The sequence below is a fragment of the Pongo pygmaeus genome, chromosome 11 (genome assembly GCF_028885625.2).
Source record: "Pongo pygmaeus isolate AG05252 chromosome 11, NHGRI_mPonPyg2-v2.0_pri, whole genome shotgun sequence".
NCBI lineage: Eukaryota > Metazoa > Chordata > Mammalia > Primates > Hominidae > Pongo > Pongo pygmaeus.
Genome location: NC_072384.2, coordinates 24,408,428 through 24,430,649, shown reverse-complemented (window position 1 = coordinate 24,430,649; position 22,222 = coordinate 24,408,428). Strand labels below are relative to the sequence as shown.

Below are 22,222 nucleotides of genomic sequence, written 5' to 3'. Positions count from 1 at the left end.
CACAGCAACCTTTCTGCTCCCAGGTGCTTTTTCAGAATCGTGCCACTCCCCCTCAAGAGGTGGAGTCTGGTCCTGTGTGGTGGCTCACGCCTGTAATCCCAGCACTTTGGGAGGCCGAGGCAGGTGGATCACTTGAGGTCAGGAGTTTCAGACTAGGCTGGCCAACATAGTGAAACCCCATCTCTACTAAAAAATACAAAAATTAGCCAGGTGTAGTGGTGCGTGCCTGTAATCCCAGCTACTTGGGAGGCTGAGGCAGGAGAATCCTTTGAACCCTGGTGGCAGAGGTTGCAGCGAGCAGAGATGGTGCCACTGCACTCCAGCCTGGGCAACAGAGCAAGACTCTGTCTCAAAAAAAAAAAAAAAAAAAGAGAGATGGAGTCTATTTTCCCTCCCCTTAACCTAGGCAGATCTCTGTGTCTGCTCTGATGAATAGAGTGCACTGAAGTGATATGGTGTGCCTGCCGAGGTTTCATAGAAGACCAAAGTCCTTCTCCCTGGCTGGTTCTTGTTAAGCTCACCCTGCACATTAGTTACCACCGTGCTATGAGTGACCCCAACTAGCCTGAGTAAAGAGACCACATGAAGAGGTGCATGGAAAGGAACTGAGGCCCCCCACCAGCCAACAGTCAGCACAGACCGCCAGGCAGTGGAGCCAGAGTCTTCAGAGGATCCCAGCCCCAGCCCTGAAGATTTCCAGTGGAGGCCTGACACTGTGGAGCAGAGACAAACTGTCCCTGTTATACCTCATTCAAAATCCTGATGTGCAGAAGCCACGAACATAAGAAATGATTGTTTCCTTCCATTGAGTTTGCGGGTAATTTGTTCTATGACTAGTCACTAGAACACTGGGAAATAATGAACAAGCTGCTTCTTTTTGGGCCTGGTTTTTCTCGTGATTCAGGCCCATTTCGCAGAAAGGGAGAAGGAAGAACTGGAACACTCCACTTGCCCTTCTCCTAGTCCACCCTCCCTCATTCCTCATTCCTTCTTATTAGTGCAACCTCATTTCCCCAGGAAAGCCTTCTCCTTCTCTGTACCACTCCCCTCCCCAAGCTCACCTCCCAGCTTGCTCAGGTCTCCAATCACCGGCTCCCACAGCACGATCATTTTTCCTTTACCCAGTTTGTGATTATATGTTTGTTTGTGGTTATTAATGAAACGTAAGCTCCCTAAGGGGAAAGATCTTGTAGGTGTTGCTCACTGTGGTGTCGAGCCACTTAGCACAGTGCCTGGTACTGATTGAATGAACCAGACTGGCCAAAGGTCATACACTTAGTACTAGATCTGGGACTAGGACCTGGTGTCCCAGCGCTCAGTCGAAGGCTTCCCTGGCCACACCAGTTTGCCTCCACTCCAATCCTTCTGCTGCTTTTTTCAGCGCCCAAACTTCTGACCATCTAGAGATTCAGGCACGGTGTCTACAGAGTTCTCCAACCAAAAAACATCTGTCTTCATCTCGACAGCCATTTTCTTGCCAAAATAAGCCAGGAAAGGTTATGTGAGTGCCTGGAGTCCAGCAGGAGTTGAGCTGGTCTGAGAAGAAAAACAGAGAAGAAGGAAATATCCTAAAACGTTGATTTGTTTAAACTTCTTCACAAACTTTACAACACAAGGAAATCAACAGAGACAAGCTCGTAATGAAGTAATCAGCCAACGCGGCTAATATTCCAGCAACGAGAAATGATTCCCTACATGTCATGGGGCAGATATGAATAGGGTCATTAAAATATGGCCAAGGAGGGGAGGGAAGTTTACTTTTTCTGTCTCCTTAGAGTCTGTGTTCTGAAAGCTCAGCAGGAATTTAAACAAATAGCACAGAGGAATGGTGAATCTGATCATATTTAAAGAAAAAGCCCCTTTCAAACTTCTCTTTAAATCATTGGCTTCTGCAAGTTTCGCTTTTTAAAAATGCTGCCGACTTTTTCCCCTAAAACAAAATTAGCATCAAATTGTTCTAATATTTTTCTGCATATTTTTTTCTCTAGGTCAAGAAGAAATTGTTGCTCCATCATATAAGTGAATGTCAGGAGGAGGAAGGAGGATCTTAAGGAATGATGTTCTAATGCATCCTCTTTGATTAAAAAGTAAAAGAATAAAGTTAGCAGAGGATAAAAGGTATATGGAGAGAGCCACCCACAAAAAGGGTTGCACCGGTGAAATGGGCCTGTGTAGGTCACGTCCCCTCAGGGAGGGTAGCATTGGATCCCTTGCATTTCAAATAAAATGCAATTTTAGGAACAGGGGCTAAAGGGAGAGACGCTTCCACCCACCTCAACAGGGCAACTTTTTAAAAATTTAATTTAATTAATTAATTTTTTTGAGACAGAGTCTCGCTCCATCACCCAGGCTGGAGTGCAGTGGCGCCATCACGGCTCACTGCAACCTCCACCTCCCGGGTTTGAGAGATTCTCCTGCCTCAGTCTCCCACGTAGCCGGGATTACAGGCGCGTGCCACTATGCTTCGCTAATTTTTTGTATTTTTAGTAGAGACGGGGTTTCACCATGTTGGCCAGGCTGGTCTTGAACTCCTGACCTCAGGTGATCCCTCTGCCTCGGCCTCCCAAAGTGCTGGGATTACAAGCGTGAGCCACCGCGCCCGGCCCAACAGGGCAAATTTAACTGAACTTACAGTACAACCACCCGAAGCTCTGGGAGGATGGCAGAGTGCTCTGACCTTGGACAAGTTACGTAACTTTTTAAAGCCTCAGTCTTCCCACCTGTAAAAAGACGAGAAGAGAACCTTCCTTATAGAGCTGTGAAAGTCCAATAATACAAAGAAAATATAACATCACCTGGCACTTGGTAGAGTGTACTACAAACGTTAGGAAGAAAAAAACCAGAAATTCCCCCCAAGACCCTCTTCGGGCGAGGTCCCGGGGCCCTGGAGAGGGTGGCAGGCCCGGGGATGTGGGGAGGACACTTTAGCCAGCTGCCCCCAGTGCTCATCCAAGCCTGGCGGCCCAGTTCCGGGCTGTGGTGTGGCTTGAGGGCCCAGGGCTCCTCACTGAGTTTGCTTAAGCCAGTTCTTTCACACACAGCCCCATATACGCTTTGGCTAGAAAATTCAATGAGGAGTTTTTTCTTTCTTCTTTCTCTGTTGTTGTTGGGTTCTGATTACTTCCATCTGGCTTCAGCGGCTCGAGTGGAGTCTCTAAAACACACAACACAACAAAAACTCACCCTGCAAGCCACATGCACCAAACCTAGAAGGCTGCTTCGCTTCTCGCCAGCGTGTGCTCAGATGGCGACGAGTGCTAGCGGCGGCGGGGGACGCCTCAGGACCCCTGGCACCTGCGCTCGCTGCCCGCGGGAAGAGGGTCCGCGTGGACCCAGCCCCCGCGTCCTTTCTCTGGCGTCCCTGGCTTCCGCGCCAGCGCCCAGAGAAGCGGGCGCCCTGGGAACAGCGACCCAGGCATCTCCCGGTGGAGGGAAGTGGGAGGTGGGGAGGGCGGGGGGATTTCAGAGATTGAAAACAGAGCAGCCCTTGCGCCTCAGCTCCGAACCTCGTCTGACTTGAGTTAGCGACACCCCCAACCCCCCACCTCGTCGTCTGAAAAAAGTGTCGGAGATTGGCGCGTCCTCTGGTTCCTTTATCGAACTTTCCTTGTAGGTGCGTTTTCTTTCCTTGGTGCTGGGTGGGGAGAGTCCCTGTGCTCCCCCTTTCCTCTCCCCCCGTCCCGGCGGCGTTCGGGTCCCCCTGCGTCCCCCGGCAGGGAGCGGGCGGGCTGGCTGGCGGGTTGGTGGGGCCCGGGTGTGCCCGCACCGTGCGCGCGGGGGCGCTGCGCCGTCCGGCGGCGCTGATGGATTGCAGAAGTGCCGGCGCTTGCCAGCCGAGGCAGCACGGCTCCGCGGACTTTTTTTCAAACTCCCATCAATGAGACTTCGAGGAGGAGCGGGCGGCGGCGGCGGCGGCGGCGACGGCGACGACGACTGCGGACGCGGAGGAAGGCCAGGAGCTGCAGGAGGAGCCGGAGGAAAGAGCGCGGGCCGCGCGGCGCGCCGCAGCCTCGGGGAGCCGCCTGCTCGCCGGCGGTAGGGGCTGCGCGGCACCCGCCCGCCTCTCGGTCCCCTCTCTTGCCTGGCCCTCCCCGCCCCGGCTGGCCGGAGCCCCGGCACAAGGCAGCCAGCCGAGGGTCGCCGCGCCAGCCAAGGTGGGATGGGGGCCCACAGCCACCGCCCGGCGCCCGAGAGGCCACCTGCGTGCTAGAGGCAAACTTTTGTCTCCCTCGGTAAAGTTGCATTGGCCTTCTTTTGCTTGCTTTTCGTGGCGAAGCGCCTCCCACCTCGGCCAAGCGCGGGCCGACTGGGATGCTGCGCCGTCTCGGAGGGTCCCTCGGCCGGGTACCGGTGCCTAGGCCTTGGGATCGGGGCACTGGGCTTCGGGGGACTAGAGGCTAGTAGGCGCGACCCCGCTTGGGGCTCTGGACAAGCAGGGCGGGGACGTAAGGAGAGTCCTGGGGCTTGGAGCTCGTGGCCCGAGGTCGATGTTGCACCCTCTCCCTACCTGGGGGAGAGCACCACTCTTCTCGGGGTGCACAGCGAGCAGGCCTTCGCGCGCCGGCGGGGGTCTGTTTTTTCAGGGGGTGGAGGATGGGATCGGAGGCTGGGATGCTCCGAAGCTGCCGTAGGTGGGCATGGGAGCGTGTCTGCGGGCGTACTGAGTGCGGAGGGGCTGCAGCCAGCCACTTGAGAACTTCGAACACCACTTCTCCGCGCTGCGCGTCCCGGAGCCCTGCCTTTCTTTCTTCCTTCCTCACTCCTTCCTCCCCCTCGCCGGGCCCGGCCGCCCCCTCCCCCTCTGCTGGGCTCTCCTCCTCGGCCCCCCCTCTTTGCCTCTCTCCTCCTCCTCTCCTGCCCTCGGCCCTGAGATCCGCTTGACTTCCCAAAGGGATCCGCACGTAATCCTTTGCCGGGTCCTCCGGTTCCCCCCGACCACCTCACTTTCATCCCTGCCCCCCTACTCATCGTCTCCCCCCACCCCCGACAATCTCTCAACAAGTATATTTGCTGAGGAATTTGAAAAATCCACTACTGCAACTTGATCTGTATGTGATGGATGGGGAGAGGCGCGGAGAGAGTTGGGCGCCAATCCTATTAAGGGTTTAGAGAGGGGAGTCTTTTCCCCGGACGGGGCGGGGGCGGGGAGCTGGGAGGGAGCGTGTGCTTGCGTGTGTGAGTGTGAGCGCGCCCGCCGCGCCGGAGAGCTGGGAGTCCACCCAGTTCGGCGCCTTTTCAGCCCGGCGGTAACTGCTGTCATTTCCTGGGAAACCCGACTTTTACCGCGCGGGGAGCTGGGGATGGAGCCCGTGCGCCTCACCCTGGGTGATCGGTCGCTGAGGCTCTCGCGGACCTCGAGCCCCCCCGCAGGGTGCCTCTCTCCACTACCTTCTCTTTTGTGTAATTGTTCTGTGGCTCCTAGAGTTGATCCCAGCTGGAAAAGTAGACCTGTCCCTACTGTCTGGTCCCGCGCCCTGGGAGTCTTGTAGGCTCCCCTCTGTCCCCCAGCCCGGGCATCCCGCTCGGTGCGCGACCTCTGGCACGGGCTTTGCAGCTCGGTGGCCGCAGCGGTGTCCCGGGCCCCCTCTCCGCCGCCCTTGCCGGGCGTGTGAAGGTTTAATCCCGACAGCTTCAGATAAAGGGAGCAGTTGTAAAACGCTCATAGGCTGTTTGCAGACGAGGCTCTGGGAGATGTAGGATAATTTGAAAGTAAACGTTTCCCTCGCAAGCGGCATAAAATAGTGTTTAAACAAATATTGTATTGGCATGCTCCGGGGGCTCGGTGCCAAAAAGTAAAGTAAATAAACTGTGAAATCCAAAATATACAGCGGGGAAAGCGGAGGAATAGGCGGGTTTGTCACAGGCCTCCCTGATGAGACCAGTTTGTTCCAGCCACCTCACCTGCCAGCTTTCTCTCCGCCCATTTCCTTACCTTGCTGGGAGTTCCCTTGGCTGGGTTTCCCTGTGTCTGGGGGCAGGCCCTCCCTGGGGCCTGGGAACGGCTTTGCAGTTGCTTGTTTAGGGGGAAGCTCACGGTGTGGCTACCTGGGCCTGACTCCGCAGGGACGGGGGGCATCCTGGCTATGCCTGGCTGCTTTGAGGTTGGAGGCTCTTTATTTACGCTTTTCCCAGCTTCTGGTCTGTCCTGGGGCAGTCATTCTAGAATGTGGAATCCAGATCCATCAGGGGCCTTCTCTTCTTTTTGAATATGCTTCTTGTGCCTCTTTCTTCATCGTTCTTGCTTTTGTTTTCCTAGACTTGCTGCTTCTCTCTTGAGGGTTACAGGAAATTGTGGAGATGTTTTTCCCTGGGATTCGAATTCCACTCAAGCCCAGCCATATGGAAAGTTGTCGCTTGTCTGATGAGTTTTAAAGTTAATTATATTTGGTAAGATTTAGGGTGGTTTTATTTTCTCCTCTGCTTCGAGAAATATGCCAGTTTCATGAAATTGTTTCGTGATTTTAGGGGATTTAAGCTAACAAAGGGAAGATCCTGCATTTGAAAGAGCCCAGCTGCCCAGGAGGTATCCCTCAGGTGAACCAGCCTTCAGTTGGGCTAGCATCTGAGTGAGAGACTGTGGTCAGAACAGTCTATTTGCAAAGCCTCTTGGAGAGAATTAGAATTATAGGTAGAAAGAATTAGAATGATAGTAGAAAGAGCCTCCCAAGCCACCAAGGAACAAGGTAAGACTGCTAGAGATGGTTTTATCCTCTGTGGGAATTGATTTGACTGAATTTGCAGAGGGTTCAGATTCCTTCCAAAGAGACTTCTGGGCTGCTCCCAAACTCACTCTGCTCTGGCTTTGAAGGGAACTCTTGACTCGTGGCTTCCTTGAAGCTTGTGTGGAGTTAGCGAGGCCCTTGTGGCCAGGCAGCCTTGTAGTGGAGTGCCACTTCACTCTCCCAGGGATGCTCTGGTCTACTGGTGGAGAGAGCACCGAATGCAGAGTCAATCCTTTGAGTTGCTTGGTCAGAAGAGGGGGCCGCAGGGCTTCTGGTCAGTGGCTCATTGCCTGGCTGCGGGGGTCTTGGGGGCTGTGTACTGTAGCTGGCTTGTTTGCACTGCAGACTGAAAAATACACAAATACTTCACGCTTTTTGTACTCCCACAAGTGCCCTGTACACAGTGCAGCCCCTGGGGCTGGATTAGCAAACCAGGGATTCAGCAGGCAGGCAGACAAAATTGGATATTTGCCTAATAAACACCCTTCTTCCATCATCCCCCACCCCTGCCCCGGGGGTACTCCAGGGGAAAACTTCACTCCACAGATGCCAGCAGTTCCCTTTAAATGGGAGTAGGAGGTTGTCATGTGCACTTTGAAAGCCTGTGTGACCCCCTCACACCCCTCTGGCTTGTTAAAGCCTAGAATCGGAGTCCTACATCCTTGTGTACTCTTTGGGTAGGACAGCTGGCCTTTTCCTGGGGAAAGTGTGTTTAGCCCAGCTTCCTTTCATCTGCATGGCGCTTGCGGCAGGGAGGTGGAGCAAACCAGCCTTGCTTCTTGGAGGCTGTGGGGAGGAGAAAGGGGTTCTACCTGGGCCAGAGCCTGTTTCCTAGTGGACAAGGGGCAGCCAGGCCAGGTGGACCTCGCTGTGGACAGCTGCAGCTGTTCCCGCTGGGCCAGGGCCCTTTGAAAAGGAACCCGGGGGGAGCACATCCCCCCTTTCTTCTTTTCACTAAGTGTCAGAGGCATGGACAAGTGAAACACATGAAGAATGCCAAAGAGAGAAACAGTGTTCTCAGATTCCAGAAAATTCAGAGGCAGAATAGGTGATTGTACCAACAACCAGAATGTACAGTGATTTCAGTTGCTCCTGAAATTGCTCCTGCACTTCTAAAGAAATCAGGGAGGAAAAACTGCTCTCTAATTGTTTCCTCAGGCTTGTTTAACAGATTTGAGAAAGGGTCATCCGACATTGATGTTTGAGAGTGTCCTTTGAAAAACAGTGGCACCTTCAACACTTTTCTGGTTTTCAAATAAACACACAACACCGGATTCAACATTAATCATTTTCTCTGAAATTAATTTGAGAGTTTGCTGTGGAATATCAAGAATTTAAAAAAAAATCATTGATTATTATTTTTAGGTTTAGAAGATGACAAAAGCATACTTAACCCACAAAACTGTATTTAAAACCTGGGAAAATGCACAGATGATAACAGTATACTTTCTGCACATTTAATATCTTATTTTCCCCCAATTCTTTCATCAGCACAGTAATTCTCAATAATCCTGTTTGTGTTGTTTCTGGTTTCTTAAAAAACATACACATGGGGGAAAGTAACTCATTTAAGATGTGACCAAAAAGTACTTATTAAACTGTTTTGGGGATTTGGGTTTAAATTGAATAATGTTTTGTGTGTGTGCTTGCACATGTGTGTTGTTTAAAAAAAAAACAGGTTGCTGGGAAGTGTGTTTTAACTGTGAGTGCCGGGTTTCAGCTATTAGCATAAGAAAAAAAGTTTTAGTGCGTTTGCCATTGTCTTGAATGAAGAGTTCAGCAAAGGGAAGGAAAGCCGCAAAAGGGTGATGGTCCATTGAGATTCTTCTGCAGCCCCGAGCTCGTCATCTGCCTCTGAAATCTGTGATCGGATATCACTTTTATCTCGCTTTTCCATTCTCTGGCCTTTTTCACACGTTCACTTTTGTCAAGGTTTATTGATTATGTTTTCTTCTCTACAAATCTGTGGAAAATTTAATGAACCAAAAACAGCAGTGAAATAAAGGGGACTTTTTATTCATTAGCACGGGATTGGGATTGATTCCCCTCTTTGGGCAGCCGAGGGCCCCAGGCCTCCTGCAGGCAGCTAGAGGGAGGAGGGAGTGTGGCCCGGCTGCAGGCTGAGGCGGGGACTCCACAGGCCTGTGGCCTGCAGGCTGAGCAGCACGGGCGCAGCCCTGCACTCCTGTCCCAAGTGAACTCTGAAAGCTTGTCCGCGATGGCTGTGCCGGTTGAGCCTGTATGCAACCACGCCGCAGCCCTCATCCGCCATGTCCTCCTGGGTCCTGGCTCAGTGGGCTTGGGGGAGGTGGGGCGGGGGGGTGTTGTTTGTATTTCCCAGACTTACAAACCATTTGAGTGCTGGGCCTTCCCTGGGACACAGTTAAGTATCTCCCTTCCTCCAGACCCAGCTCAAACCTGTAATTAAGCAAAGCCCCTGATGTGATTACGCTTTGCTGACTCGGCTGGGTTTGGAGCCATTCCCTCTAGGAAACAGGGTGAACTCTTGCTCTTCCCAGAGGTTTCCTGGGCAGCTTGTGGTGCACCTCTATTGTACACATGTCTGCCTGTCCCCCTCCTTTGGCTCTCTTCCTCTCCCTTCAGCTATCCGTCCTTTCTTCTGTCTTTTTCTTTCTCCTTCCCCTTTCTCTCTCTTCTGTCCTGCCCCCACCCCCTTTTCTCTCTGAGTCTCTCCTTTCTCTCCCTTTCCATTCTCTCTCCCAGTCTCCTTTCTTCTCTTTCCCTCCGTTTCCCCCTTCTCCTTTTCCTCCGCCTTCTCTCTCCCTCTCTTTTCTGTCTTTTCTCATCTTTTCCCATCTTTCCCTACCGTTCCCTCCGCCCCCTCCCCGCCCCGCCGTCTGGACCTTCCCCTCCCTCCGCGCCGGCTTTTCAGCCCCGCGGAGCGCTGGCAGGCGAGGCCGCGTGTCCGAGCGGCGCCGACCGTGCCGCGGCCGGGGAACATTCCGTGCCCCGAGCGCCCCGGGCCCGCGGCTGCGGCCCTCCCACCTGCGCGCCGGCCTGGTTTGCAGCTCCCGAACAATGGCCACATTGTCGCGGCCGCACACCGGCCGCCGCCGGCGAGTGGCGGGAGGCCGGACTCTGCTCGTGGCGAGTCGGGAAGAAACCCAAGGGGCCAGGTCCCCACAGCCGCCCCCGGAGCGCGCGAGCGGCTCCCACCCGGGAAGGGCGCGGGTTCCCAGGGGCGCCCCGGGTGTTCCTCGACCCCGTTTCCCATTGGCCTGCCCTCTTGCCCGCTTCCCCAGGAGGGGCTTCCAGTTGCCTTTACAGCTGGCGAAGTGAATGAGAGCACTCCACGGGAGCCGGGAAGAGAGAGGCCCCGTGACCAAACTTTTGGTGGCGTCTGAAACTTTTTCTGTAACGCATCTGCAGAGAGTAATCACTAAGGCCGCCTCCTGCCCTTGTCCGCCGGGAAAGGAAGGGTGGTCCTCTCTTCCATTCGTCTTGACCTGTAGGGATTCGAAACCTCTTAGCGCTCAGAAAAAAGATCTTTGAATGCCTGTTGTTAAAAGAGCATCCCTGGGTCCAAGATAGCCCCTTCAGCAGACGCTTAGCAATGCTTCTTTGTGTGCTGGACAATGCAGTAAGTCAGCCAGACTTTTGAGCCACATTTATAAGGAACTGTAAGGGCCGCTCAAGTACACTTGTGCTAAGTTGAATTGATTGAAATTTAATGGCGGTTAGTGGCGATGAATGGTAATGATTTTCCAGCGTATCTTTGGCATACTTGACATTAATAACTGGAGTGTGTGTGTACGCACGCCGAGAGCCCGCCACACACGTGAGGCCGTAGCATTATTCATTTTCCGAGGTGCCAGTCCTTTCTCTCCTCAAATCCTTTTCCATCTCACCATAATTCAGTTGTTAGGGTGACTTTTTTTTAAAAAAAAAAAGGAAAGAGGGAAAGAGAAAAATCTTTCTCTATTGAGCACGTACATCATGTCAACATAATTTTGAGCTCATGATTTCTTTTCAATTCCTACATAAATCAGCTTCTAATATATAGAATGTGATGAATTTGTTTTAGCTGCCATCATGAATTAATGTTATGCAAATAGAAGCTGTGCAGGTGAAATGATTTACTTAATAATTTCAACTTCTAATATTTAAACTCATTCATTATGTTGGAGTTAAAAAAAGCAAGTCCATATTTTTAAACCTGAGATGGGGAGATTAGTATGCAAATATTTGCAGTGCAGCAGCCCTTGATGACCAGAAAATAGCTCTTAATTTGTTGATTCTCTGGGAATCTGCAGCTCACCATACCAAGTGGCCTAAGGAGCAGGGGAAAGAAGACTTACCAAGTTTTGTCTGGGGGAGGACACAAATGCATTTACATAATTCCATCGTGACCATCAATGTACTATATCCAATGAGACTGAACTCTCTCTGCTTTGGGGACCAAGGAAGGCTTCCCATTTGAATTCGTCTTGAAGAATAACTGTAACTGCCAGGTAGAGAAGGGTAAAGGGCTCTGATGTGCCGCCTCCCCCCTCCCCTTCCTGCTTCTTTGTCCTTTGTCCTTTGCTAGTTAAGACCATCTTAACACTGGAATTCCAGGGTTTTGGGAGGCTGAGGTGGGAGGATTGCTGGAGGCCAGGAGTTGGAGGCCAGCCTGGGCAACATAGCGATACCCTGTCGCTACAAAAAAAAAATAATAAAAAAGGAAATCATCTTAAGAGCCAGTCATTAAATACCGGCCTATGAAGGTGACCCTGGTGTAGAAAGTTGGGCCAGAGGACTACCCAGATAACTGTTAGGAAGACTTTCTTATATATACCATCCTTCCCGGCTGTTTTCCTTTGGAAGAAGCTGAGGAAGAGCACAAGAGTGATGGATGGCTGCACTATAAAGATAATTAGCCCGAAGCCCTTGGAGTTATCCCCAGGGACAGGGACACCCAGTCACTCAATAGCTGGGTGACCCTGTGCAAGTTGCTTTGCCTATCTCTGGGAGGGGGGCGGGGCTTGGTAGATGTCATCTCTCAGGTCCTCCCAGCTTCAAAACCCTCTGAGCTAGCACACCCTGCCCGCTGGACAGCCGTCTCTAAGAGTCAAGACAGCGGGTAGGGTGGGAAGATCAGAGTCTGGAGGAAGGGAGGGTCTTGGGTACCCCCTGGGGAGAGTTGGGTGCCTCTCAAGGAATATGTCCTGCCTCTCCTTGCTGGCCACTCTTCTTAGCCAGCCGCTGTGCTCAGGTACCTCTGGGATGTGGTCACAGGGTCAGTGTAAATGGGGATGGCCTTGGGGACATTGGTAGAGAGCCGAAGCCTGTGATGGTCTTTTCAGACTTTCCCCAAGGCTGAAGATCAGTGAAGGAAGGGCTGACACATAAATTTGTCTTGGATCTCTGAAGATGATAAGGGTGGAGTTTTGACTTCTCTTCTCAAAAAATTGAGGTCGTTGCAGTCTGATGACAGGTTGAAGGCACATCACTCAGATGTTTCTGCAGACAGCCGTGGGTTGTGCTGTCATGATACATTGTGTGTGTCCAGGCAGTGACAGTATATTTAGGGCTGGCCCTCGCTGTCTGTGGAGATCAAGGTGAGGGGACATCTCTGGTGCTCTTGGGCTTGAGAGAATGCATATTTTGCCTTGTTTATGTACTGAAAGAAAAAATTGGACTCAGTAGCTACTCAGTTACTTCCATACTTTTGAGGTATGTGAATCAATAGTTGGAACAGGATTGTAGGGTTTGAATGTAATTCAGGTACATTCATCTACCGAAGATGTGGTACATAATATAATAATTTACATACACAGTATAGTATGTTAGATTACCCTTCCTGCTGTTCAGTGTGAATGAGAGATGTGCGACATGTATATTTATGCTGATAGACATTTATATAGCTAAAACTTTAACTACCAGATTCCTTTAGAATTAGATTTTTTTCTTCTCCTAAAATGTGCTTGTACCCAAGAACAAGAAATTAGTTAATAGAGGCACATCTGAGAATAAGGCTGCAAAGTTCTCTAGGTGGGGTTGGTGGGCCTCCTGGATGGGATTCAGGTGGGAAGCTTGTTAAATATTGCAGAATCTTAGGTTCCCCAGGGAGAACCCATTGAATGAGAATTCCTGCAGAGTGGGTCCAGGAATCTGCATTTTATCCAGGATTTTTAGGGTGGGGTGATGAGGAATAGTGTCTTTCTACTATGATGTCCCTCAGATCTGGGACAGTCCAGGAATGGATTTTCAGCCAATTGCAGCACTTGCAGCTGCCTGGACAGCTGTTGCAGCAAGGAAACTAGCTGAAAACAGAGGTGCTTCTGTTCCAAAACAGCTCTTACAAGTAGGCTCTAGGGCAGGGTCTCTCTTTCACAGGACAGTGGCCAAGACTATAAGGTGGCTCTGGTGGTTACTTGCTTTTACTGGCCCCCAAAAGAAACAAGAGAGTATATTAAGTTAACGTGTCGGTTTATGTGCTGTAGGTTCTGTCCCAAGTGTCCCTGGGATGCCTCCTTTCTTTTTCCATGTAAGGAACTGCAGTGCCATCAGGATGCTTTGTGGCTGAAGTGGGACCAGTTTGGCATTGGACAGTTTGAGTAGGTCTTTTGGAAGTTTGACCCACACTTAGGTTTGGTTGAAGGGCCTACCTTGTGGACACCTTTATGGTCCCTAAGAAAAGTAGGAAGGAGACAGATTGTCCGACAGGGGTGAAGTTGCAGGAGAGGATGCTGTGTGGTGGTGTCAGGCCTGAGAGCTGGAAGGAGCCTGCCCTGAGGGTGAGCAGAGCCCTCACTCATGATCAGGGGCCTAGGAACAGACTTTTCCTTTCACTACTGTCCTGCAGGCCTTGGAGACCTGGGCTCTTCCACACCCGCAGCTGTGACCATGTGGGGTGGCTTCTGGGGCTTTGATTCGTACAGTTTTGCACTGCAGACTTCATTTGCTTGATGCTAACGTTACAAGTGCACCTGGGCCAGGACTTCAAGAGTGCATGGAAGAACACATTGGAAACATTTGAAATTGTGATGTGGTTGGGTCCTCATCCACCCTGCAGCTGGTTCACCTGGTGGCCATGTGGTGGGATTTGCTGGTCTGAAGAGGCTCAGGATTCCTTCTGTCCACATTTTTGCAGTTCTGCGCGGGCAGATATGTACAGTAGGTTGCAGGCTCTTGCTGGCACTGGGGGCCCCATGAGAAGGGAGGTGGGATGTGGGCTGGTGCCATTTCCATCTCCTCTGGATCTCTGCTGTGCAAGACCTGGGTGCCGCATCCTTCTGCAGGTGCAGCCCTCAGCCCCTGGGCCTGTAGGACCTGGTGCCCAGCCCAGCTGTTTTACCAAGAGCAGCGGAGGTCCCATGATCCAGTGCGTTGCTTCTTCAGCGCCATCTCTCTCCATCTTCAAGGGGCCACCTTGCATGGGTGGTCAGGAGAAGCTGGAGCGGGGCTCAGCTTACAAAAGACTGATAGCTCCTTTGGAAGCCTGGGTTGGCTGGGCTTCTGGGTCCCAAGCCTGCCCTGGTGGTGGAAGGCCTGTTCTCATGCTTACAGTGATTGTAGCAGTGAGAAGCGAAGCTCCCAGACCAGTGCCTGGCCGTGGGTATCAGTAAGGCAGCCTTGTGGAGCACCTGTGTCCACCTTGAGCTGCACGCCCCCCAGAAGCTGCCCAGCCACCTGCCCAGCCAGAAAGTAGAAGGCCTAAGAGAGGCCTCGGTCTCTCTGCTCCCCGGCCAACCCTCCTCCCGTGGGTGCCTCTGGTTTCCCCAGTGGCCCAGAGCCATGCCTATCCCTCTTTCTTCTGCTTCTGTTTTCTTGGGTTTTCCTTTATTTAAGTTTGAAGATCCATCTCTTTGCTGGACTCTGGTCTCTGTATTCAAGGTCTGGACTCTGGTTTAGCACTTGGATTCAAGCAAACCTCTTTCTCCTGATGTAAAAATACTAAAAAAAGCAGCAAAACATTATTTGCCCCCCAAGATCTTAAAACTAAGACATGCCTTTTTACTGAAAATGTAAAATAAGGAGAAGCAGAAAAGGGAAATTTGGTTAAATTTCCTGCTAGTCTCTATTTTTTAATATAAAAATTTTTTTGCTCTATCCTTTCTTACAAAATTGAGGTTACATTAATACAGTCTTGTAACTCCTGATTTATTTAACATTATATCATGGAGATCTCTCATGTTATTAATAATTTTTATTAGTGTGATTTTTATTGGCTACATAATATCCCTTTGTCTGCCTCTCTCGTATTTTATTTTATCATCTTTATACCATTGGGCATTTAGATTGTTCCTAGTTTTTGTTATTACAGATAATACTGGGATAGACATCCTTGTGTCTGAATGTTTACCTGGAATTCTATTTCCTTAAATAGATTCCCAAAAGTGGAATAACTTAGCTAGAATATTTGGACAGCTGTTTTTCAGGCCCTTATTAGGCCTTAATGGAGTTCCAGCATTATGTATCTAGCTTTGGGGAAGAGATGGGAGGTGCTAGCTAGAGGTTTTCAGAACAGCTATGCACAAATCAATGTAAGACAATTATCGAGTGCCTTCTGCATGCTCAGACACACGCAAGCCATTGGCAAAGTAGGGCCTCAGTTTGCAGACAGGTAAGCAGGGCCTCAGAGACACTGGCAAATCTCCACGTTCACCTGGGCAGTGGGGACAGAGCTCTGAGCAGAGGCAGGTTTGCTGACCCCCAAGCCAGGACCCTCTCCCAGAGTTGGCTCCTGAGGGCTGCCCTGGGAGCAGCTGGTTTGCCTCAAGCAAGAGCTATAGCACTGATTTCTCAACTGGGCAGTGTCTCCAGGGGGCATTTGACCTGTCTGGAGACATTTTTGGTTGTCACAACTAGGGGAATGCTATTGGTATTTAGTAGGTAGAGGCCAGGGATGCTGCTAAACATCCTGTAAACCGCAAGGCAGCCCACGACAAAGAATTTTCAGCCCAAATGTCAGCAGTGCTGCTCTCCAGAAACCCTGAGTGGGGGCACATCATGGGGGACCCCTCCCCTATTGACACAACAGGACTCTGCCACTGGGGCTTCCCAGGGACTCCGACAGTGGGGCTGTCAAAGCAGGCAGCAGGACTTTATTCAAACCTAGTTCTCACACCAGGCTGGAAATCTTAAACCTTTTCTGTGCCTTGAATTTGAAACAGTGTGGCAGGTGCCATCAAGAGGAATTCCTTGTGTAATCCATCAGTCAATCAGCCAGTACTTACTGGAACATCTGTTATGCGCCCGGCAGTTATTAAGCTCACCTCTGTAGGCACACCTTGCTAACTTGGTTACGGAGCCGGCAGTCTCCGAAATCCCAGCAGGTTTCTCAAATGTGCGTCTTCCTCCTTATCCCCCTTGCCTGGGAGGGAGCCTACTTTAGGAAAGGCATGATCTGGAAAGGCATCATGGGAATATTGGCCAGGAGCAGGAATTGCCCCAAACTGTTTTCCCTAAGACCCTGGATAGGTCTGTTTTACTGGCTCCAGGCTGACAAATTTCCACTTCACAATGAATTTTGTGTTGAGCTATGCCTGCAGCTACTAGTCAGAGAATGCAGAGCCCTGTCAGCATAATGAAAAGCCCCAGAGTGAAGGCCTTGAGCAGTGGCTCTTTTAATTAACCACTTTGCCGGAGCAGTTTGGAAGGCTTCCTCCAAGAGAAGGCCAGACTGGGTCTTCCAGGAGGAGGACTTTGCCAGCAGAGGGGTTGGGGAAGGAAGAGCAGTCTGGGCAGAGGACCTCATAGGGCAAGTGCTGGACAGGGTGTGGCATTTCTAGAGCCTCTGGTATGTGGGAGGGTCAGCATGGGGTTGCCTCCAAGGGGCGGCTTTGTGGTCCCCCAGGATGACTCTTCTGCCTATCCATGGTTTAGCTTCAGGTCATGGAACATAAATGTGCAGAGGGCCCAGGTTCTTTCCGAGGCTGGAACATTTGGGATCCTGATGTGCAGCAATGCGATTGATCATCAGCTTTGGCTTCTCATTCTCCCCGTCTTGGGTTTGGGCTCAGTTTCTGAAGTTATATCTTTCTGTCTGCTGGGTGGTGGTTCTCAGAATGCTCTCTACTATGATCCCCAGTCAAGATTGTAGATTGAGATTAAGATTATAGTGATCTTGCATTCTCCATCCATCCATCCATCCATCCATCCTCAATCCATCATCATCCATCTATCCATCCACCCATTCATCCATCCATCTACCCATCCATCCATCCATCCATCCATCCATCCATCCATCCATCCACCCACACTTCCACCCTTCCATCCGTCATACATTCATTGACTGCAAGGATTTTAAAGGCCTTTGCTGTTGGTCCTTGGTGTACCCTTCCTCCCCATCCATGAAGCCAAGGGTCATGTCCTCTGTAAAGTATTTCCTACCACAGCCCTAGGCTCTCACTTGTCTCTGGGATTTCCCTTGCTTATAACACTCAGTAATACTCCCTTGCTATTGTCTGTTTATTTGTGCCTAACACATGTTTGTTTATAAATGAATTTTGGGAAATGTTTCAAGGGAAGAAAATGGCATTTTTCCATTTTCTTCGACATCTCTCTTAAAAAATGTAAGTTAACCAGGTAGTCTCCAGATTGACCTCCTTGGTTTGAGAAAGCAAGCACAATTGTTAATTAGCGACTTGTTTTGATATAGTAGAGCTATGTTTTTAAAAAATCTAAGCATGTGGTATAGTTCATTTGGACCCCACACATAATCTCTTTGTACAATATTCGTATGCCCTTTGGAGGGATCTTCGGTGGGAGGCAGGATGTTTTGGTGGATGAGGAATTGGAAAGTTGGTGAGATAAGCAGAGTTCCAGGCTGACTTTGCCTGTGAGTTAACATGAGACCTCAGGTGGCAGGCCATTGTGCCTCTCTGGGTCTCCGCTTGTTCATTTCTCAGGACAGATCTTTTCTAGGACTCTGTAAGCTATGACAGTCAGAGCCTGGGATCATAATTGTTCTGTTCGTGCTTACAGAGGGTTGTATTTGGAGTTTTTAGACTCATTGACAGTCATCTCACTGATGTACTTGAATAAGGCAGCAGCCCCTGACCTTAGTAGTCCCTTGGGAAGTGCTCATGTCTTTAAATACTGTTGCATCACCTCAAGAGGGTGGCCTTGGAGACCAAGTGCCGCATCAGCCCCCACCACTAGGTATAGGACATGTGTCATGCAGTGGTGACAGCCTGATGCAGTCAGTATTATCACTAGCATTTTACAAATGCCACTGAGGCTTTGTGGTTTTATTGGAGTTGCTCTAAGTCCCAAAGATAGAACATCAACGTCACAGCTCCCTCTCCTCCCTGGGGTCTGTTTCTCATCCACCAGGATATCCACAGGGACATAAGGCTCTGCCTCATCCTCTGAGGGGAGGGCAGGGCGCAGGCTTTGTCTCAGCAGAGACACCCTCTGCCTGGGTGGCCCCTCGTGTCCCTGTCGTGAGCCTCAGCCCCTCCCACTCCAGGAGGAGGTCCACTCCCTTGCTCCTTCTGTGTCCCCAGCTCTCTGAGGGAGGGCTGAGGCTAGTTCTTTCCCAGGCTAGCTCACCACTCCCTTTGGGGGGCAAGTTTGGGTGCTGCACTTCCACATAAGCCAGCAGGGCATCAGTTTGGCCCCAGAGCCAGTGCTCTCCCGAGGGGGACTGTCCAGCTGTGGCATGGCCATTGGGAAGGGACAGGTGCATCAGCCCCTTCATTGGGAAGATTCTGTGGAGCGAGGGGCTCAGAGCAGGCACTGGAGATAGACTGCAAATCCAGCTCTGGCCTGCCATTTTCTCATCTGTAAAGTGAAGATAACTCCAAGACCCATCTCAAAGGGTTAGAGGTAAAAGAGTTAGTATGAGACAAGTACCTGGTGCATAGTAAGCACACAATAAATCTTGGTTGTTATTATTAAAAAGGCAGTCTGTGTGGGCACGATATATTTGGCAGCTACCACTCTAGTGACTCATTTGGGCTCTCGTTAGGCAAAGTCCTTATTCTCATTTAGCACATGCTGCTGGTTTACACCATAGTTCCCATCTTGCTGGGCCTTAACAACGAAAGACATCCTGGCAGGGAGCAGAGCCTACCCTTCCCAGAACCTGGATACTTCTGTGCTCTTTTCTGTGGCCAGGGAAGGGGTCCGATGTTTACCAGGGAGTGCTTTTAAGATGTGCCTGGTACAGCATTTTACCTTTCCACCTTCATGCTGCTGGAGGCTGCACTGGGCCCGAGGGGGATGCCCCGGTACCGCCTGCCTCTACCTTGCTCTGCAGAGGCCTCTCCAAAGAGAGCCTTCCAGCCAGATCCCTCCGGAAGCCAGGATGGTGGCCCCCAACTCTGCTCCAGCTGTGGAGACTGTTGCCAGTTGGAAAAGGTACACGTGTCTTCCTGAGGGTACTGACTGTGTGGTTCCCACAGGGCCAGCCCCCTGCAGCTACTCAATGTGAATTCTGAAGGATAGGACAGCCGGAACGGGCCCCGGAAGGATCCCTTGCCCAAAATTGGCCTTTTCCCATCTTTACCCCAACTTAGGGATCATGATGGCCCAAATATTAAAATAACATTTGTTCTTCTAGATTTTTTTTCTGTTTTATCTTTTGGGCCTGTTTAATTCTAGTCTTTTTTTCCTGTGAATATTTATCCTTTCCACTGTTCTCCCCTTCCCCCAAAACTTTACAGATTTTAGATTGTATGGTTTACAGTTTTGCATCTCGTACTTTTTACTTAATACTTTTTGATAAACATTTGTTGTAGCCCTGACAAAATGATTACTCTATTTTGGACATAAAAGCCAATTTTTCTTTATCATAAGTAATTATTCTCCAAACACCTTTGTATATAAATACTCTGAGATTATTAGTGTGCATAACTTTCTCTTTTAAATAAAAGCAGATCCTTTATAAAATAATTATGAGAAAATTATTTAAAAGAGGAAAAGAAGGCATTCTGGACTCCAGGCCCACGTTGGTGTTCTCTGTGGGTAATGCCGTAGCATCTTGGTGAGTTCCTTCTAGGCCTTTCTCTATTTATGTTTATGAATACCTTCTGGACTCATGGGATCATAGCACACATATTGTTTTGCAATCTTAACACTGTATTAGTGTGCATGTTTTCCCACAGATATGTCTTTGACCACATTCTTTGAATACATTTCCAGAGGTAGAATTCTTGATCAAAGGTGAGATCATGTTTAAGGCTCTTTATTCATATTTCTGGGCAAGTGATTAAAAATGTAACTACCCAGGGGAAGGCGGCCCATGAAGCCAGTTTCTTTCTGATGCAAACGTAATAAAGATACAAAAGGTTAAACCTGCAGAAATGTATAGTGTTGAGTGAGCAGGACCCCCATTAGAGAGAATGGCTGATAGTGAGTATGCGTGTGTCTCCATTTCTCCATTGATATAGACCAGTGTTTTATTATTATCATTTATTTTTACACCAGTGGGATCATACTACTACAGTGTTTGGCAGTTTGCTTTCTTTGTGGTCATTTAGCAATATGTCTTGGCATTCTATCCACGTGTGTACATGTATGTATATGTGTGTAGATCAACTTCACTCACTTTATTTCTCGCCTATCTTTAATTTTTTTTTGACACGGAGTCTCTCTCTGTTGCCCAGGCTGGAGTGCAGTTGCGCAATCTTGGCTCACTGCAACCTCTGCCTCCCAGGTTCAAGCTATTCTCCTGCCTCAGCCTCCCGAGTAGCTGGACCACAGGCACCTGCCGCCATGCTCGGCTAACATTTTGTATTTTTAGTAGAGATGGGGTTTCACCGTGTTAGCCAGGCTGATCTCAATCTCCTGACCTTGTGATCCACCCGCCTCAGCCTCCTAAAGTGCTGGGATTACAGGCGTGAGCCACCGCACCTGGCCCTATCTTTAATTTTTATTTATACTTATTTATTGAATAGTAATATACCTACATGGTTAATAATTTCAGAAAGCATGAAATTATACATTATAAAGTTTTCGTACCACTGCCATAGCCCAGCCACCCAAAACCTCTCAAGAATGCTAGTTTTTTGTGTATCCTTCCTGAAATAAGTTTTGTGTAAGTGGCATGGAAATGAGTATATATAATCTTTTTTACTTTTTTGTACACAAATGGAAGTATATTTTACAGCCTGTATTGGAACTTGCCTTTTTCACTCACCTTTTCCTGTGAGCACATAAACAGCTTCCCATTCAGTGTGTCTGGGCGGGATACCACTGTATGGTTATACCATCGGTTATTTAGTAGCTATCGATGAACATTTGCCACTATAAACAAGGTTGCATTGAATAACCTTATGTCATTTCACATACATGAATATCTCTTTGCAGATAAATTCCTAGAACTTCTGGGTGTAAAACTTCTGGGTATAAGGGTGGGTGTTTTTTTTTCTGTACATATTTTTTTTTTTTTTTTTTTTGAGACAGAGTCTTGCTCTGTCGCCCAGTCTGGAGAAGTGCAGTGGCACAGTCTCAGCTCACTGCAACTTCTGCCTCTCGGTTCAAGGGATTCTCGTGCCTCAGCCACCCAAGTAGCTGGGATTATAGGCGTCCGCCACCACGCCCGGCTAATTTTTGTATTTTCAGTAGAGACAGGGTTTCGCCATGTTGGCCAGGCTAGATTCAAACTCACGACTTCCGGTGATCTACCTGCGTGGACCTCTGAAAGTGCTGGGATTGCAGGCGTGAGCCACCGTGCCTGGCCTCTCTACGGATATTAATCTTTGCAATTTGATAGAAGAAAAAATCTGATTGTTTCAATTTTCATTTTTTAGCATCAGTAATATTAAACATTTAAATACTTTATTTTCCATTGTATTTCCCTGTGTGTTTGTTAGTTGCTTGTGTTTCTTAGCAATTTTTCCATCAGTGTCTTTGTTTTTTCTTAAAGATTTGTATGTTTATCATAAATTAAAGCTATTTCCAGGCTGGGCGCGGTGGCTCAAGCCTGTAATCCCAGCACTTTGGGAGGCCGAGGAGGCCAGATCACGAGGTCAGGAGATCGAGACCATCCTGGCTAACACGGTGAAACCCCGTCTCTACTAAAAATACAAAAAATTAGCCGGGCATGGTGGCAGGCGCCTGTAGTCTCAGCTACTCAGGAGGCTGAGGCAGGAGAATGACGGGAACCCGGGAGGCGGAGCTTGCAGTGATCTCGGCTCATGAGCCGAGATCGCGCCACTGCACTCCAGCCTGGGCGACAGAGGGAGACTCCATCTCAAAAAAGAAAAAAAAAATCTATTTCCTCTGCTTCTCACATGTTACAAACATTTTTTTCTTGTGCCATCTCTATTAAAATTGTGTTTATGTTTATAGATTTGGGGGTACGAGTGCCGTGTTGTTATGTGGATATATTGCGTAGTGGTAAAGTCTGGGATTTTAGTGTAACCATCACCGGATAGGGTACATTATAACCATTTGGTAATTTCTCATAAGGGTGGGTGTTTTTGTACTTTAGATAGATATTGGTAAATCACTTTCCACAGAAGTTTACACTCCCACCAGCAACGTACGAGAGTGCTTATCTGCCCATATCCACATCAACAGGGAGTGTTATCAAACTTGTCGAT

The 22,222-nt window shown here is 49.6% G+C and overlaps 1 protein-coding gene across 5 annotated transcripts in view; it reads left to right on the top strand.

The window, feature by feature from the left end:
• The first annotated feature begins 3,482 nt into the window (after window positions 1-3,482).
• GLI2 (GLI family zinc finger 2) overlaps window positions 3,483-22,222 on the top strand; it is a 257,249-nt gene continuing 238,509 nt past the window's right edge. For 2 of the 5 annotated variants that reach the window (XM_054478859.2, XM_063647346.1), the window contains exon 1: window positions 3,799-4,232. The gene's annotated coding sequence lies outside the window, so the exon portion shown is untranslated. Of the gene's footprint in view, window positions 3,614-3,798; window positions 4,233-22,222 lie in introns of those variants that run through there. The other 3 variants (XM_063647347.1, XM_063647349.1, XM_063647351.1) reach the window with 3 other exon arrangements.